Source organism: Sciurus vulgaris (assembly GCF_902686455.1).
Source record: "Sciurus vulgaris genome assembly, chromosome: 1".
Classification (NCBI taxonomy): Eukaryota; Metazoa; Chordata; class Mammalia; order Rodentia; family Sciuridae; genus Sciurus; species Sciurus vulgaris.
In genome coordinates, this window is record NC_136461.1 from 19,114,544 (window position 1) to 19,133,683 (window position 19,140).

General features: G+C 49.4%; 1 pseudogene across 1 annotated transcript; it reads left to right on the top strand.

Annotated features, from left to right (window-relative positions):
• Positions 1 to 2,277: 2,277 nt before the first annotated feature.
• Positions 2,278 to 17,947, top strand: LOC306664584 (palmitoyltransferase ZDHHC18-like; annotated as a pseudogene). The gene is made up of 8 exons (XR_013766809.1): positions 2,278 to 2,353; positions 9,012 to 9,160; positions 10,544 to 10,681; positions 10,796 to 10,844; positions 11,357 to 11,459; positions 13,222 to 13,335; positions 14,186 to 14,286; positions 17,230 to 17,947. The product of XR_013766809.1 is annotated as a palmitoyltransferase ZDHHC18-like (transcript).
• Positions 17,948 to 19,140: the final 1,193 nt, after the last annotated feature.

Consider the following 19,140-nt stretch of genomic DNA (forward strand, 5'->3'; position numbering starts at 1 on the left):
CAGTCAAGGTTTAATTCCATTAACCTAATGATGTTCCCTTTCAAACTTCTCTGGAGTCCCTCTCTACCTTCCTGACAGAACCACCTAGTAGTTTCATAACCTTGGCTGAGCATAAGATGCTCCTGCTGACCTTTTTTTTCTTCCTCCTCCTTTTTTTTTTTAAATACTGGGGACCGAACCCAGGGGCACTTTACCATTGGGCTATATCTCCAGTCCTTTTTATTTTTTGAAACAAGATCTCACTAACTTGCTTAGGGTCTTGCTCAATTGCTGAGGCTGCCCTTGAATTTGTAATCCTCCTACTTCAGCCTCCCAAATCACTGGAATTATAGGTGTGGACCACCTACATCCAGACTTTCTTTCTTGGTGCTGGAAATTGTAGGGCCTTGCACATTCTAAGCATGTAATATGCCACTGAGCCACACCCCCAGCCTCATGCTGACCTTCAGAGTCTCAACTATCACTCAACTCTCATCCCCTGCCCTCTCTCATGACCAGTGTTCTAGCCACACCAAACAATTTAACATACCCTGAAAGTGTCACAGAATTTTTCATCTCTGTGTCTGCAAATGCCATTTACTACAAACACCAATCTTTCCAATAATTCCTACTTATCTTTCAATATCCAGATTAAAAGCCACATTCCTAAGCTCTCTAGGAAGTCAGTTCCTCCCTCCTGTCATCTCACAGTACTTGATAAGAAGCATAGGCTCTAGCGAGGTGTGGTGGCGGTATGCACCTACAGCCCCGACTACTCAGGAGGCTGAGGCAGATGGATCACCTAAGCCCAGGAGTTAAAGGGCAGCCTAGAATATACAGTAAGCTCTTGTTAAAAAAACAAAACGAAACAGGTTTTTCAGCAGAATGCCCAGCTATATTCTGGCTCTGACACTTATTAGCGCTACAACCTTGGGCAAGTCACATCACCTCTGCATCCCTCAGTTTCCTCACCTATAAGATGAGAATAACAATAGTTTCTATCTCACAGAATTGTTGTAAGACGTCAATAAGAAAATAACAGGCTGGCCAGCATGGTGGTGCATACCTGTAATCCCAGTCATTTAGGAGGTTGAAGAAGGAGGATCACAGGTTGCAGGCCAGACTCAGTAACTTAGTAAAACCTTGTCTGGACAAAAAAAAAAAAAAAAAAAAAAAAAAAAGACTGGGGATTTAGTTCAGTAGTAGAGTGCCCCTGGAATGGATTCCTAATACTGTGATAGAAAGGAAAAAGAAAAGAAAAGAAAGAAAAAATGATGGGCTGGAAGTGTAACTCAGTGATGGGGTCCAAGGCTCAGCATACATTAAAAAAAAATAAATGTAGCAATTTGGGTCAAAGAATTGGTTGAGGCAGGAGGATTGCCTCAGTGTGGGCAGCAAAGTGAGACAGTCTCTCTCTCTCTCTCTCTCTCTCTCTCTCTCTCTCTCTCGGTACTAGAAATTGAACCCAGAGGTGCTTTACCACTGTTGTCACATCCCTGGTCCTTTTATTTTTCTTTTAAGGCAGGGTCTCACTAAGTTGCTTAGAGCTCTGCTAAGTTGCTGAGGTTGGCCTCACACTTGAGATCCTCCTGCCTGCTTCAGCCTCCTCAGTCGCTGGAATCACAGGTGTATGTCACCACGTCCCATTAATGACTCTCTTAAATCCAGGTCCAGTGGTGCATGCCAGTAATACCATCCATTGAGGAGGCTGAGGCAGGAGGATCACAAGTTTGAGACCAGCCTGAGCAATTTACCAAGACTCTGTCTCAAAATTTAAAAAATAAAATAAAATGGGGTGGGAATGTAGCTCAGTAACACAGCAGACCTATGTTCAATCTCTAGTGCCATATACCCAAAGTAAGAAAATGAAAGGCTTAGTACAGTACATAATACTGTACTAAGTTAGTACAGTAGTTAGTTAATTAATAATCACACTGACAGTTAGTTATAATCAGACTGACATCTCCAACAATTAACTTTTTCTAAATCTATCTTTCTCTGTGGATTCTGAGCACAGACTGTGTCCAACTGTTCTCTGCATACCAGCAAGTATCACAGTGGCTCTAGAAATAGAGTATTTGTGGGGCTGGGGTTGTATCTCAGTGGTAGAGTTCTTACCTAGCATGTGTGGGGCACTGGGTTCAATTCTCAAAACCTCACATGTAAACAAAGTAAAGGTTCACTGACAACTAAAAAAATATTAAAAAGAAAGAAATACAGTCATTTGTTGAATGAATAAATGGGAGGACTATGCAATGTATTTCCTTTCCCAAATGATTTCCCAAGCAAGTGGGAACTATGAGGCAGCGGGACAGCTGCTCCTGCAAAGCCTCCTTTGACCCAGGTCCAGCGACCTCCGTTCCCCACCTGGCTGGTACCCGCGCTCTGCCTCCCTGTCTCCGGACCGTCTAAGGCAGTTGTGTGAGTAGAGCTTTACTTCCTCTTTCTCAGAGTTTTAAATGGAAAGAGGCCTTGTTGCTGGAGGCCAGAACATGCTGGTCAGAGCTCCCTGCCTCCCTTGGGGAAGAGTCGCAGGCTCCCCTCTCTCCTGGGAAGGACCACTGGGAATCCAGTGAGGATTCTGGTAACTTCTCTCAGTGCTGAAGAGGGCCTGTGGCTTCCTTCACTCTCAGATAAGTAGTAGTCTGAAGGTCTCGTGACTCCATGTGTGGAATGTAAAGTTTCATAGAAGAACAATAAGAGTAATGGCTAAGCCAACCCAAGGCACACTCCTGTAATCCCACCATTTGGGCAGCTGAGGCAGGAGGAATGCAAGTTCGAGGCCAGCCTGGGCTACTTAGTGAGGCCCTGTCTCAAAATAAATTATGGCTGCTATTTATAGGCTGGGCATTCCTAATCTGAAAATCCAAAATCCAAAACGTTTTGAGGCTGACATGAAACCAGGGTGGAAAATTCCACACTTGACCACACTAAAAATATTGTGTAAACTTACTTTGAGGCTGTGTGTATAAGGGACATATGAAACATAAATGAATTTCATGTTTAGACTTGGGTCCCATGTCTCAGAGATCTCATTATGGAATGCAGATAATCCAGAATCCCAAAAGAAAAAAAATCCAAAGCAAAGATTCTTCCAGCGCATCTGTGGGTGATTCTGGGCCTGCACTTGTGTTGGGAACGGAGGGTGAAAGATTAGGAAGGAAGATGACAACCAGACCTGGAGACTAGTCAGGTAGGGATGAGAAGAAAGAAGATGTCTGCAAAGAGACTCCAGACTGGACTTTCTGCTGCCGCCACTATGCGACCTTGGGCAAATACCCTAACCTCTCTGTTTTTTCAGCTCTAAACTGAAGAGGTTAGAAGAGCCAAGCACAGTGGTACACATCTATAATCCTAGAGACTCGGGAAGTAGAGGCAAGAGGATGGCAGACTCCAGGCCAGCCTCAGCAACCTAGTGAGACCTGATCTCAAAAAAAAACGACTGGGGATGTAGGTGAGTGATAGAGTGCCCCCAGGTTTAAAAACAAATAAACAAAAAAGTCAGCAAAGGGGTGTTTACCAAGTATATACTCAGAGGCTGTGTTAAAAGCCCCGCCAGCTCTTGGATTGTGCCATTGGTAGAAATGAGGAACCAGGCAGGGATAAATAGCACCCTCCAACACACTTTACAGTCTCCCGAAAGACCACAAACCCAGACTTTGAAACTGGTTTGCATCTGGGTTCTGCTGTGGACTAGCTGTGTGGCCTTGGGCTCGCCACTCGACCTTACTGAACAAGTGTCAGCTGTAACCTGGAGATGAGGAGCACGATCTTACCTTGAGGGGATGTTTTCCCGAGGGAAGGAGGTATGTCTGCAGAGTGCTCTGCACATAGCGCTCAGCGAAGTGTCCCTTTCCCGCGCCGCTTCCCTTCCTCCTCTCCGCCGTTCTGAGAGCTGACAGTGGTAACCCACACTTAATCCTTGTGACAACCCTGCGAAGTTCAGCGATTGGGTACAGGGAGGCCAGATGATTTCCTCACACGAGTATCAGGAGAAACCCAGGCAGTAAGAAGTGGAACCAGGATTCATACACCATTCTGCCTTTTATTCCTGTTCTACAGATGAGAAATGGAGGCACAGAGATGCTCACCTGACTCAGCCTCACATAACCAGTCAGTGACCAAACCAGGTTCCCGAGGGTATCCATTGACCTCTAACCCCTGCCGTCTACCATGCTGTTTTTGTTTTTGAGACAGGGTATTGCTTTGTTACCCAGGCTGGCCTCAAACTATGGACTCAAGTGATCCTCCCACCTCAGCCTCCCCACAACTAGGACTGCAAGTGTGCCCCCACCACGCCGGGCTCATGCTGCGGGTTTTAAGGAGGTGCACAGAGGCTGGGTTCCATTTTAAACATGCCGTGGTCAAGGTGGTGGTGACTAGCCAGGAGCAGTGACACACACCTGTAATCCCAGTGACTCGGGAGGCTGAGGGAGGAGGATTGCAAGTTCAAGTCCTGCCTCAGCAACTTAGTGGGGCTCTAAGTGAGAACCTGTGTCAAAATGAAACACTAAAAAAGACTGGGGATGTGGCTCGGTAGTAAAACATCTGTGGGTTCAATCCCTTGTACAAAAAAAATAGTAAGTGCTGGTGAAGTGACCTCACGGAAGTCTGTCCGGCAGCCGGCAGCGTGAGACTGGAGTCTCTGTGGGCCACCAGTGCATGCCGGGCACTTAGAGTGGTGCCCGGCACATTGGTGGGCACTCAGCGCGTAATCATGGGAGGCAAGCCGCCACACTGAAGGCTGGGAAGTGGTGACTGGGGGCACAGTGAGAGCTGGGAATCCCTGGCTGCCCCGTGTGACTCTCAGGCTTCTGTGTGGGAAGGAGCCACTGCTCTGGGGACTTTGTTCCTCTGTGGCCTGAGGTACCTAGAGGCTTAATGGGTAGAACCTTGGACTTTGCACATGGCAGACCTGGGTTCAGATTCTTGCTCTGCTAATACGCCGGCTGTGGGACCTCCAGTCTGTTGCTTCAGCTTTTCTTGTTTTCTTGTTTTTCTCTTTCTTATTTTTTTATGGACGTATAATGAGTTTACCAAAAGTCTGCTAATTATAAGTGTTCTCTTGGGTGCGTGTGTGTTCACAAGCCGAACACACGAGATCAGTGCCAAAATAAAACACTGTATATGACCACCATTTCAGGAGCCCCCTTTGTGTCCCTTTCGGACTACTGTCCCCGCCCCCAAGGATAACTTGATTTCTAATCAGTATACTGATTACTTTTGCCTGTTTTGAACATTTTGTGATTTGAGGTGTCTGGTTCTTTCTGTTCTTTCCCTTTCTTTTAAAAAAAAAAATTTTTTTTAGCTGTTGATAAACCTTTCATTTTATTCATTTATTTATATGTGGTGTGGAGAATCGAACCTAGTGCCTCACACTTGCTAGGCACACGCTGTACCACTCAGCCACAACCTGAGTCCCGTTTCTTCCCTTTTTTTGTGATTTGAACCTAGAGTGCTTTATCACTGAGATACATCTCCAGCCCTATTTATTTATTTATTTATTTATTTATTTATTTATTTTTATTTATTTATTTATTTATTTATTTATTTATTTTGGACGCCAGGGATTGAACTCAGGGGCACTTGACCACTGAGCCTCATCCCCAGTCCTATTTTGTATTTTATTTAGAGACAGGGTCTCACAGAGTTGCTTAGTGCCTCGCTTTTGCTGAGGCTGGCTTTAAACTTGTGATCTTCCTGCCTCATCATCCTGAGTGACTGGGATTACAGGTGTGTACTACTATGCCCAGTGTAGTGTCTGGTTTCTTTATGTGATATTTATAAGAGTTGTTTATATTGTACGTAATAGAGAATCATTCATTCTCATTGCTGTTTAAAATTCTATTGTGTAAATATACTTTAAAAAAAAAATCTGTTGGGATATTTGGGTAGTTCCAGAGTTTGCCTGTGATGTGAATTATTGCTGTGAGCACCCTTGTACACATCCCTGGGCACCTGTCACCTCATGTACACTTCCTTTTGGTGGATGGAGCAGAGTAGATGAGTGCATCTGCCAAAGTGGAAAGTAGTCATAGACGTCAAGTTGCTTTGCTTTTTTTTTTGGAACATTTTCTTTCTTTCTTTCTTTTATCTTTATTTGTATTTATTTTTTTAAATTTATTTATATTGTAAACAAATGGGATACATGTTGTTTCTGTTTGTACATGGAGTAACAGCATACCATTTGCAGAATCATACATTTACATAGGGTAATGATGTTTGATTCATTCTGTTATTTTTTCCTTCCCCCCCCCCCTCCCACCCCTCTTTTCCCTCTATACAGTCCCTCCTTCCTCACCCCCTCCCACCCCCCATCATGTGTCACCATTCGCTTATCAGTGAGATCATTCGCCTTTTGGATTTTTGAGATTGGCTTATCTCACTTAGCATGATATTTTCCAATTTCATCCATTTGCCTGCAAATGCCATAATTTTATTATTCTTTATAGCTGAGTAATAATTCCATTGTATATATATACCACAGTTTCTTTATCCATTCATCAATTAAAGGACATCTAGGTTGGTTCCACAGTCTGGCTATTGTGAATTGAGCAGCTATGAACATTGATGTGGCTGTATCTCTGTAGTATGCTGATTTTAAGTCCTTTGGGTATAGGCCGAGGAGTGGGATAGCTGGGTCAAATGGTGGGTCCATTCCAAGTTTTCTAAGGAATCTCCACACTGCTTTCCAGAGTGGCTGCACTAATTTGCAGCCCCACCAGCAATGTATGAGTGTACCTTTTTCCCCACATCCTCTCCAACACCTATTGTTGCTTGTATTCTTGATAATCGCCTTTTTATCAATACTCGGTATTTTTAATTTTTTTCATTTTAGCCATTCTGGTACATGTGTAATAATAGCATATTATGGTTTGAAAATTGTATTTCCCTGCTGATTAATGAATATAATAAGCACCTTTTTATGTGTTTATTGGCCATTAGAACAACCTTGTTTAGGAAATGCCTGCTTATGTGTTTTTCCACATTTGTATTCTGTTGTCTGACTTTTCTTACTGACTTACTGGAATACTATCTAGATAGAAGTCCTTCATGAGATAAATATTTTATAAATATTTCCTCCTACTCTGAAATTGCCATTTCATTCTTTTAATGATATCTTCAAGGAACAAAATTCATTTTTCTTCTTCTTTTTTTTTTTTTTAAGTTGTCAGTGGACCTTTACTTTATCTATGTTATGCTGGGAATCAAACCCAATATCTCACACATGCTAGGCAAGTGCTCTACTGCTGAGCCACAACCCCAACCCAGGAACAAAAATTCTTAAAAGTGCTTTTGCCAGGCACAGTGGTGCACAACTGTGGTCCCAGCTATTCAGGAGGCTGAAGCACGAGCATCATAAGCTTGAAGCCAGCCTCAGCCACTCAGTGAGACCCTATCTCAAAATAAGGGACTGGGGTTACAGCTCAGTGGTGAAGCACCCCTGGAACCAGTCCCTAGTACAAAAGAAAAAAAAATTAATAAAATATTAAAAAAATAAAAAGGTCTTGGAGCTAGGCATGGTGACACATGCCTATAATCCCAGTGACTCCAAAGGCTGAGGCAGGAGGATCACAAGTTCAAAGCTAGCCTCAGCATCTTAATGAGATTCTGTCTCTAAAAAATAAAAAGGGCTGAGGTGTGTACACCCCTGGGTTCGAATCTCCAGCACCAGCACCAAAAAAAAAAAAAAAGAAATAAAAAAAATTCCTATGCATTAACCATCTAGATCCAGTGATGTAATTCTTAATAATGTCTTATTTATGTCATATGTATATATTCTTTTTCTTTTTTAGTTATAGACGGACACAGTACCTTTATTTTATTTGTTTATTTTTTTATGTGCTGCTGAGGATGGAACCCAGTGCCTCACACATGGTAGGCAAGCGCTGTACCACTGAGCCACAACCCCAGCCCCCGTATATTTTTATTAAACCATTTCCCAATATATCATAGAGAGTTTACTCTTAAGTATTTCAACACACATCTTCAAAATTTAAGGCACCTCCTATACAACCCGTTATTCCATTGTCATACCTAGGGAAATTAATAGTTCCCTTTTTTTGGTACTAAGGATTGAACCCGGGGTGCTTATCACTGAGCTACAACTCCAGCCCTCCTCAAGCCCTTTTTTAATTTTTTAGTTTGAGACAGGGTCTTGCTAAGTTGTTGAGGCTGGCTTTGAATTTATTATCTTCCTGCCTCAGCTTCCTGAGTTGCTGGGATTACAGGGGCCACCACTGTGCGCAGCTAATAATTCCCTAATTTTTAACCCAGTCAGATTTGCCTACTTGCCCTCCAAATACCTTTTGTTGCTGTTGGACTTTTTGTTTTGTTTCTTTTCTCAAACAAGATCCACTCAAAGATCATGTATTACATTTATTTATGTCTTTTTTAAAAATATTTTTTAGTTGTAGATGGACACAATATCTGTTTTCTTTTTATTTTTATGTGGTGCTGAGGATGGAACCCAGTACCTCGCACGTGGGAGACAAGCGCTCTACCACTGAGCTCCAGCCCCAGCCCTGTGTCTTTTCTTAATGTTGAACCATCTCTCCTCTTTTTATAAGTGACATTGACTTTTTGTTAGAGACCAGACCAGTGGTCTGTGAGGCGTCTGGTTTTAGATCTGATTGTTTCCTCGTGGTGTTTACTTTGTTCCTCTATCTCCTGAACCTTCCGTGAACTGGGACCTAGATCACACTTGATAGGATGTGCCTGAACTTATCTCACTCAACTTTCCTGGGGACTCCATCTCTGGTGGCCCTTCTCAGAGTTGAGCAAGGCTAGCAGGAGTGTGAGGAGCTGTGTTAAGCGTCAACAGAGTGCCTGCTGCATGAGAAGCCTCAGGACCTGGTAGCAGCTCTTCATATTTGTCCCTGCCTTAGGCCAGGAACAGACACACCTCCATTTGTTCCTGGGACAGTTTCCCTGAGGCTTCTGTTGTGGCCAGGCAGCAGGGGCTTCCATCTGGCCAGGTCCTGCCCTGGGCTGCCTGGGTACCCTCTACCTTTCTCTCTTACTGCCCTCAGACAACACAGGCAGTTCACATACCGGCCGCCCCCTCGGACGCGGGAGGTGATGATCAATGGGCAGATGGTGAAGCTCAAGTACTGCTTCACCTGCAAGATGTTTCGGCCGCCCCGGACCTCACACTGCAGCGTCTGCGACAACTGTGTGGGTGAGTGGGAGGCCTTGGAGGGATGCAGGGATGCCTGATACAGACTGAGTCCTGGGGACAGCAGGTCATGCATAGGGCATGGTGGGCAGTGTCTGAAATCCAGGGCGGGGCAGGAAGTCTGGTTTGCTCAGATTTGCCTTGACGGAGGATTGGCTCTGAGTGTAACCAGTGGCATCAGGATTGGCAGGTCCCTTAACCCCCAGCTCTGAAGTGTGGGGCAGACAGAGACCTTGAACATTTCTCCTGGCTTCGGTTGGTCCTCAGTCATCCAGCTTCTCACACTTCATACATTTGGACCGGAAAGAGAATGGTTTACCACCCAGCGGCCCAGGGCCAGCGGTACTGTAGACTTTGCTGTGATTCCCAGTGTTGGGGAGGGTCTAGGGTCAAGCTGGTGAAGTGGTGAGGATGTAACTGCGACTGGAAACTGCACCCCGACCCACACGTTAGTGCTTGCTTTGTCTCCTTGCCCTGCTCTCCAGAGGCTGTGCAGCTCTGATGGGGACCCAAGGAGGTCCCCTGGGAGTGGGCCATACGGGAAACACTGTGCAAGGACCCAGGTGAGCTGAGCTGAGCCATGGTGACAGTGCACAGTTCTCAGGGCAGTGAGCTCACTGTGCCAGCTCAGCACCGTCCCACGCGGAGAGAGCAGTGGGGAACACCCAGACGGCGGGCAGCACAGGGGGTGACTCAGTGGGCGTCACTCACCCCTGAGAGTCTGCCCCACCCGCCTCCTCTAAGGGCACTAGTCTTGGCCTGAAGCCCTTGCAACGGGTTTGTGACCCACATTCCCACAGGGACTTTCCTCACCAGTCTGGGTGTGGCCCACCCCAGGGACATAGCCCTGGTGTGAGCTCAGCCCTGGCCCAGATGCCTGCTCTCTGAGAGGTACATAGCGGCCCAGCCCCTCCCTGGACCTCTAGTCCTAGAAGAGGGGACAGGGTCATTGGCTGATGGCATGTGGCTGAAGTAGCAGGTCAGGCAGCCTGTACTTTTTGTAGGGTCATTGTCCCAAGGACAGTGATGGACCCTGGGGACTCAGCACTGTATGAGGGTCCCACAGCCCCTCTCAGGGCTTATAATCAAGGCAGGGCCAGTTAGCCAGTCTGGTGATCATGACTAAGTATCTAAACACACATGGGCCCAGTGCTGTGAAGAGGAGCAATGGAGCAGACAACAGGGGGCCTCCACCTAATCTGGGGGCCCAGGGGACTTTTTAAGGAAGTGGCTTCGCAGGCAGTGGGAACCAGTGCGTGGCAGACCCAAAGCCAGGCGTGTCTGAGGGACGGAGCCTGCTGGTATGGAGAGCGGAGGGGTTGAGGACTCTAGACACCCGTGCTGCTGGAGGCCAGACACACTAACCCATCCCCTGGCCTTTTCCAGAGCGGTTTGACCATCACTGCCCCTGGGTGGGCAACTGTGTGGGGAGACGGAACTACCGCTTCTTCTATGCGTTTATTCTCTCCCTCTCATTCCTGACGGCCTTCATCTTCGCCTGCGTGGTCACTCACCTGACTCTGCGTGAGTTGGAGGGAGGGCAGAGGGAAGCAGGAGGGGCTGAGTGGCAAGCTCAGTGGGGTCAAGGCCTGGGGACACCGCCCCTCTGAGCTGTGTCTTCTTCTTTTCTTCTCCCAGGCTCTCAGAGAAGCAACTTCCTCTCCACTCTGAAGGAGACACCAGCAAGATATCCTTTGTTAGCTGGGTGGGAACCAAGGCCCCTGCCCTGGAGCAGGTCCCCGGAGGGAGCAGTGGAGTCTGTATCTGACCCCTAGAATCCCATGGACCAGCTGCTTCTGTTCATGCCAGGCTGGGGCCCATCCTAAATGGGGTGGCTTGGGGGCTGAGTTGACTGAGAACTCCCAGGAAGCTCTGTCCCATCTTCAGGGACCTGAAAGAAAGCACACTGAGCTCCCTGGGCTGTGTTATGTCTGAGGCTCCACATTTGGGATCCTCAGTTTCCTCTGCTGTCCATCATCCCACTCTTGTCTTGTTCTGGAGGGAACTCCCTACCCCTCCTGGGGACCAGCAAGTGATCCTGCTGAGAAGTGGTGACTGGGCCACAGAAAGCTTCCAAAACTTGTCACCTGTCTGGGAAGTAACTCCAGAGAAGGATGTTGAGAAAGGAGGAGTGTGGCAAGCTCCCAGGCCCAGGGAGGCTCCCACCCCGCTCCTCCGTGATGTCCTTGACTGTCCCACTGTGCTGGAGTTGGTGATCTGCTTCTTCTCCATCTGGTCCATTCTGGGCCTCTCAGGGTTTCACACTTACCTCGTCGCCTCCAACCTGACAACTAACGAGGATGTGAGTAAGGCAGAAGCTGGGCCAAGGGAGCCTGGGGTGGCCAAGGGCAGCCCTGCCTGGCAGAGACCGCCGGGGCAGCCTGGGTGAGGTGAAGGGTGGCCAGACCTGTTCCCCGGCCTGGAACTCTCTATGCGAGCTCCTGGGATCCCCACGTGCTTTGGGCCCCTCAGTGCAGCCGCCTCCTGAGTTTCCCCAAGTTCTGCTCAGTGCCCCGCAGAGGCAGCACTCATGGCTGGCCAGTGCGTGGCCGCTTATGGAATCCCTGAAGTCCCCATCATCTCTTCAGGTCCTTTTGCCTAGCCTATGCAGAAGCCGCAGGAATGCCTTTCCTCTACTGGATGGCTGAGAGATGTGCCTCAGGGTCACACGGCTGCGAAAGGGCAGAGCCAGGGTCGGGTGCCCAGAAGTCACAGCCCTGCTCTCCTCTGCCATGCCTACACCTGCAGGCAGCAGTGCTGTGACTGTGGCTCCCTGAGGCTTTCATATTGAGAACTGCAGAGAGGGCAGTGGGGCTCCACTGACCCTCCCTCCCCCAGCTCCAGACTGCTTCCCCTCCCCATCCTCCAAACAATAAAAAGCAACCAGAGCATGTGCTCCCTGGTTCACCATCTGATACTGATCAGAGGGCCATGATCCAAAGAAAACACATTCCATGACCTCGGCCTCTCATCTGGGAAACAAAATTCAACACGCATTGACGGATCCTGTGCTGGGTGATTTGCAAGAGCAGAAATGACATCAGCCCAGCATGTCCCAGAGTGGTTTCCTGGGTGCTGATTCTGTAGGGTATTTCCAGCTTAAGCAAAAGGAAGTGCTACAGCACGATAAGTTTAGGGCCATTTGGGTTTTTAGTTAGGCAGGTCTTCACTGCTAAACCCCTCAGTGCCTTTGATAGCAGACTTCACAGGGTTAGAGATCGGCCAGATTTTGGTCTAATGATTCACTAGTCTGAGGAATTAGTAGTATTAGCTTAGAATTAATATTGTCCCTGTTTTTCAAATGATGACAGACTGAGAAATGATCTGCCCAGGATTATGTAGCTAGTGAGTGGCGGGGGTCAGGGTTTCACAGCCAGGTCAGCCTGAGCCCCTGTGCATTAAAATACTTACCCAGAGGAGGGAGGGAGAGATTGACCCATAGACTTTCCTCTGGAGACTTCTCTTTGGTTCTATTGTCTTCTGTCCTGGTTAAGGCCTTCTGATCTCTGCTGGGGACCCCCTGACATCTGGTGGTCTCCCACATTGTCATTGAATAATCTGTGTTAAAGACATGTCCCTCTAATAGTTCAACCAGAACTGGTTTCACAGTTGGTAGACTTTCCCCAGCTTCTAGAAAACCAGACATTCATACCTGTGATCTCAGTTACTTGGGATGCTGAGGAAGGAGGATCACAAGTTTAAGGCTAGCCTCAGCAACTTAGTGAGAGCTTATCTCAAAATAAAAATAAAAGGACTGGGAAATGTAGTTTAGTGACAAAGCACCCCTGGGTTCAATCCCCAGTATTAAAAAAAAAAAAAAAAGCAAGCAAGAAAAAATGGACCCCCAAAAAATAGCTGTGGGCTTAGCTCACTGGTAAAGCACTTGCCTAGCATGCATGAGGCTCTGACTCCAATACCCAGTACTGGAGTTGAGGGGAAGGTAGGGGTAGGAATCTAGGGTAAAGTGTGTGCTTAATATGCACTAGGCCCTGGGTTCAATCTCCAGCATCATGTTTTAAAAAAAAAAAAAAGTAGAGCTGACCCAGGCCTCCTTCATGCTTGCGATCAAAGGCTCGTGGTCCAGCAAGAGGGGCGGTGAGGGCCTCTGTCAACCCCTACAGCCATAAAAGTATTATCACCAACTGCTGTGCTGTGCTCTGTGGGCCCCTACCTCCCAGGTAAGCCCAGGGTGCAGGAGAGAGGTCCCAGTGGAGGGAGGCTGTGTAGGTCCACAGATCCACGTCCTCACGGAGGTTCTGGACCTTGACAGACTCCCTCCCTACACTAGACACCCTCTGCCCACTGTCCCATGCAGAATGCATTCCACATTTGTCACATAAGAAATTTGTGCAAGTTTTGTCATTTTTGGTCACATGAACTCTTTGTAGGAAAAAATTAAGTACAAATATTAAGGACTATTAGATATTCTATATAATTCCTACCCTCAGGGATGATCACAGGGACTGTTGTGGCCACACTTGAACACTGCTGCCTTTCCAGGTGGCACTGGGTGGGGTGTCTACCCTGCTGGGAAGTTCCCCTGTCCATCTTGACACCAGGGGGCACCAGAGCTCCAGAACAGGAGTGAAATTGCTGAGGACACTGCTAGGACGAGACCTGCCTGCACGGTCCTCTGTTTCTCCCCCATCCTTGCAGTGCTTGGTCCCATCCAGTACTCCTGTGACCTGTCCTGCATAGTGGGGAAGGGACAGCAGGAATTTCACAATTTCCAGATGCTTATGCCTTGCTTTTCCCTCACCTGCAGCTTGGCTTGTTAGCCAATCAGACAGGTGGGTGAGTTTGAATTAACAGTGGATAAATGTTGTGGCCAAAACTAGGTGTCCAGAGACAGAGAGGCCTTTCAGAGGGAGCACCTTAGCCCCAGACAGAGAGCAGCTTCCCTTTCCTCAGCCTTGCTAGGACCAGTCTTTCCCTGGCCAAGCGTTGACGCTGCCATCTAGCTCCTGGCCTGGAGCTTTGGCATTGGACGCAGTCCTCATGTATCATTGTGCCCTTGTGTTTTGGAAGCCTGATTGACCGGAGGGGATGTCGTGCAGTCTGACACCGTGTTGCCCTCGCCCATCAGAAGTGATGAGCCAGCCTGTGGAGCCAAGCCAGATGCCAGCATGGTAGGAGGCCCACCCTTGAATGCGGCTCAGTACTTGGTGCCTGCTGGCCTGTCCACCCCTCCGTATTCGCCTGCCGCCCTCCACACCTGCCAGGACCTCCCCATTCCATCCAAGGGAAACAGAGCTGCCAAAGACTGGAGTCTTTTCGTATTTATTTTCCACTCTGCGTGGCTTTTCCTGAACCATTCCCTGGCTGAACCCTCTGCTCCCCAAACCCAGGTTCCCACCAGCCTTGGGCCCTAGGTCTCAGCTGATCAGTGACAGGAATGATAGGAGAGCCAGAGCCTCAGGAGGCCACAGGGGACTATGTGAAGTCTCCGCCAGTGCCAGGGTGAGCCTGTGTGAGAGAGGGCGTGAGCTGAACGGGAAGCCTCCCAGGTGGGCCACTGCCTGGGCCTTGCTGAGCTGGGGCCTCAGGTGAAACAGGACTACTGAGCAGCAGCTCTGGACCTGAGACCACAGAGAGGAGGTATCAGTGGGCTGCTTTGGTGTGGGGCTCCTGCCTTCTCTTTATGATGATCATTGTTCTTTCTACTATTGGGGTTTCGGTCTTTTGTTTGTTTGTTTTTGGAGTTGACCAATAGGATGGGGCTGGGGTTCCAGTGGGAAATGGGGGGGCAGCCAGCCAGGCAGCCAGAACCTCAGCTCCTGTAGAGTCCTGGGCAGCACAGTAGGAAGGGGGTCCTGACCCTTGCCCTGCCCGTGGAGTCTCTCTGAAGGGTCCCAGGCTGCCCCTACTATGTGTCTCCCAAGTCAGGGCTGGGGGTAGACGGGTTATTCTCATGCTGGCAATACTTGAAATGGGTTTATTACTGCTGGGTATTTTGCACAATTTTATAGACCTCTTTTCTACATAGCCTTTTTTAAGTGGAAAAAGTAGTCAGTCATGTTGCTATCTGTGTAGTGGCCAGGTGAAGGGGTATCAGCAGGCTAGTTGGTTTTAATAAGTTTATTACAAGAGACCTTCTGGCTGTGAGTGCATGTGTGTGTGCGTGTGCTTGTGTGCTCTTGTATGAGTGTGGCTGACTCCCACATCCCCTGGGCTGCCCCTTTTCCTTGCTCCCCCCTTGGATTCAGGAGCAACTTAAGCCATGGGACAGGGAACATGCATTGGTCACAGGAGACCCCTGTCCTCCCACTGGGACTCAGACCCCATCCTCTTTTCCTCCTCTATGGACTTCAGACAGCCAGGGACTGGGGACTCTACCACCCATCTCTTGCCACTCAGCCCCCAGGTTAGGCTTCCAGCTAAGACCTGTCCAGACAGGCTGAGGCTGGGTGTGGTGGGTGGGGTGATGGCTTTGAGGAGTGGCCCCATTCATCCTAAAGCCACACCCCCTCCTCAGAGCTCTAAGTGTGGGACCCAGTGCCAGGGACGAGAGGACAAGGTGTTTCTGCCAGCTGGGGGCTTCCACCCAGAGAATAGGAAGGAAGGAGCAGGATGGGCCAAAAGGCCTGTGAAGGGTGACCTAATCTGGGCCAGAAGCTCCGAGGATGTCCCTCCTGCTGGAAAATGTAGTTTCTTATCAAATAGAGAATTACTGAGAGCTGGGGATATAGCTCAGTTGGTATAGTGCTTGCCTCGCAGGCACAGGGCCCTGGGTTCAATTCCTAGCACCACACAAAAAAAGAAAAAAGAATTATCCCCTAGCCTCCTCCTTGGCCCTTCAAGTGGGCTGAAGCCCTTGGAAAGTGACATAGGAAGTCACCGGATCTTGTCCTTCCTTGCTCCAGAGGCCAGAGTCACAGAACTGGAAAGTGGCCCCCAGCAGAGGGCCCTTCTGGGAGAACCAGCTTCGCCCCAGCCTCAGGACCCGGGCCCTCATGCAGTGACCCTGGGAGGTGGGGAGGAAGCTGGCTGGAGGATGGGGCTCCCACCTGCCTTTTATTTAAGCCAGTATTCTTTGTTTCTGCTTGTAATAAAACTTTTTGTTTTTAAGAGTTGATTTGCTTTGGTTTGGTTTTTGTTTGCTTTTCCTTTGCTCAGGCAGCTGGCAGCCCTGGGTTCGTTCTTGTCTTCCCTGGGGAGACAGAGAGAAAGGTCTGACTGAAGTTCCCCTCATGGAGCTCTGTCTGTGGGAGGCAGAGTAGAGGAGGCTGTGGCGAAGCCCTCCTGTCCCCTCTTCACCCCCTCCCCCTTCCCCTGCCTCAGAGGCTTGGAGCCCTCAGATGCTCCTCAGATGCTAAGGAAATGTTTGAGATGGTGGATTCCAGTTTGTGAGCAGAGCCTCCCTGGCACCCCCCAACCCCCGCCTGGGCAGTAGGGCCCAGCCAGACAACTCGTAACCCTGGCCCACCTCTCTGGTATCTCCCCCAGGAGGACACCTGTCAGGATTTTGCCATCTCCTGCACAGCCTGAGGGGAGCTAACAGGCCTCTTTGCAGAGGGTTAGCTGGTAAGACGTATCTCGCCGGCGGCCAGCACTGCCCGCTCCCCTCACACACCATTCATCCTCACCGCATGCCTCGCCAACCCCATGGAGCCCATCCATCTGTCCGTGTGTGGTGCGGTGTGTGTGCTGGTGGTGGCAGGTCCCCAGGGCTCCCCTTGAGCGGAAGGATCTTAGTCCTGCCCTGGGCTGGGCTGAGAAAGTGACTTCTCAGAGCAGCTGTCCTGCTGGACAAGGAGGTGAAGGGTGAGGTTGGGGAGGATGCGGCACCTTCTCTGAGGTGCCTGGGCCTGTCACGGTGGTGTCCTGGTGTACAGGGGCCCTTGGTCACTAACACTGCTGGTCCTGGCTTTCTGTCCCTGCTGAGCTTTCTCTCACCTGCCTGTTTTCTCTCCTGCTTGGTTGCCTGCTGCCCAAGCCCTGGCCCTTCTCTGATGGAGAGGCAGGCGCTGTGGCAGCCCCTGTCCCCACCATGGGCCCCTTAGGTCCCCTCTCTCCTCCCATCCTGCTAACCCTCTCTTCTCCTTCTTTGCCGTCCTGCCCGGGATCTCCAGTGTGTGCAGGGGCTTAAGGACCTCCTGAGGACCGCTGCTCTCTGCCTCTCCAGGAGTGGCCTGGGGGGAGCCAGGCACCCGGCACCTCCACCTGCCTAACCTGTGGCCCACCTGCCACCATCTGTGCCTACAGGCTCTGCCCCCGCCTGCCCTACAGTGTGTGCTCTCTAGGGCCCCCAAGACGGGGCGGGGTTGGCCTCTGCCCCACCCCCACTCCATGCTGGCCAGAGTGTAGGAAGCCATAATGCAGCCGTCAGCACAATACCTGTAACATGATGCTGAAACTCCCTCCCTTCCGCCCCTTCCTTCCCCTTCCCCAGATTTGTGAAGTGTCAAGACTCTTCAGGAATCTTGCCTTACAGCCTGCACCCCCCACCAAATCAGGCATAGCCATAGTCAAGCTGAGCAGGTTTCATAAGGAGCCGTCTGGGGTGTTGATGACGCTGCTGAACAAGTTTGGTGACTGTTCTAAGCACAACCAGATTGACACTGTTCCCACGGCCCCATCCCCTCCCCCAGTAGGTAGGATGCAAGGAGGGAGCCTGTATCCTTTGCCCCAGGCACTGAGGGATGGAGCTGGCTCTGCACAGCACCCTGTTCCTTAGAAGACCTAAAGGAAACCAGGCCAGGTGTAGGAAAACCAGCTGAGCCCAGGGCTGGGGGCTGCTTGTCTGCAACCTTTTATAACCAAAATAAAGATTCCCCTCTTCTTGCCATACCCTCGACTGTGCTGCTTTTTACTTTGGGGCTGTGGGGAATGCAGAACATTTGGCTGACCCTTACTTCCAGCTTTGTTCCAACCTGTCCCCAGTGCTCTGGAAACAGCAAAACCAGGAGGGAGGTGGGAAAAGTGGCCTACAGCCTCTGCTCTATCCCCCAGACTCATCACAATTCCAGAGACCTTGGAACTTTAGCTGACCTCTGAACTCTGAAAGGCCCCAGTCCAGACCAACACAGGAGTTAACTCCGGTCTGGAACTCACACCCCTGAACTGAGCCCAGCCCAGTGAAACAGTCTCATGGAACCTTCCTCTCCCCAGCTGCTATCCCACATGGAGAGAGACACAGGCATGCACACCGTACCAACAGCCGAAAACTACTAAACCAGGCACAGTCTCGTAATCCCAGCAACTCACAGGAGGATCACAGGTCTGCCTCAGCAGCAACTTAGTGAGGCCCTATCTCAAATAAAAAGTAAAATAAGGGCTGGAGGTGTAGGTTGGTGGCAAAGCACTCCTGGGTTCAATCCCAAGTACCAAATTAAATTACAAACTAATTACTGCTGTCATTTAGCAAGGGCTTGCCAAGTGCCAGGTCCCATTTTCTCACCGTAACCCAAGAAGATGTCGGCCTTTGTTCTGTTTGTCTTTAGTACTAAGGATTGAACCCTGGGATGCTTTACCACTGAGCTACATCCCCAGCCCTTATTTGACTTCATTTTGAGACAGAGACTCATTAAGTTGCTGAGGCTGGCCTTGAACTTTTCGATCTACCTGCCTCAGCCTTCCAAGTAGTTAGGATTATAGTTGCGTACCACCAGCGCCCAGCTGATTTCAGCCTTTTTACAGGTGAGGGAACTGAGACTCCAGGAAGGTGCAGGAGCTGCTTAAGGTCACCCAGCTGGCAAAGCACCAAATCCAGGTTTGGAACCTGGTCTCTGCCCCAAATGCTAACCCTTCTGCATACCCCAGGAATAGATGGGGTCTTGGAGAAGCCCTAAACTCTACTGGGGTTTGGAGCTGGTATGGGCCACCTCCTTGTACTAATGGGAAAGTTGAAGCCTAGGGGCAGGAAGGGACCTGTCCAAGGCCTTATAACAGAGCTGGAATGTAGTCCAACACCCTGACCTCATTCCATTCTCTTTCCATAAATTCCGCATTATCTCTAGACCAGACAGGAGATGTGGGGTACT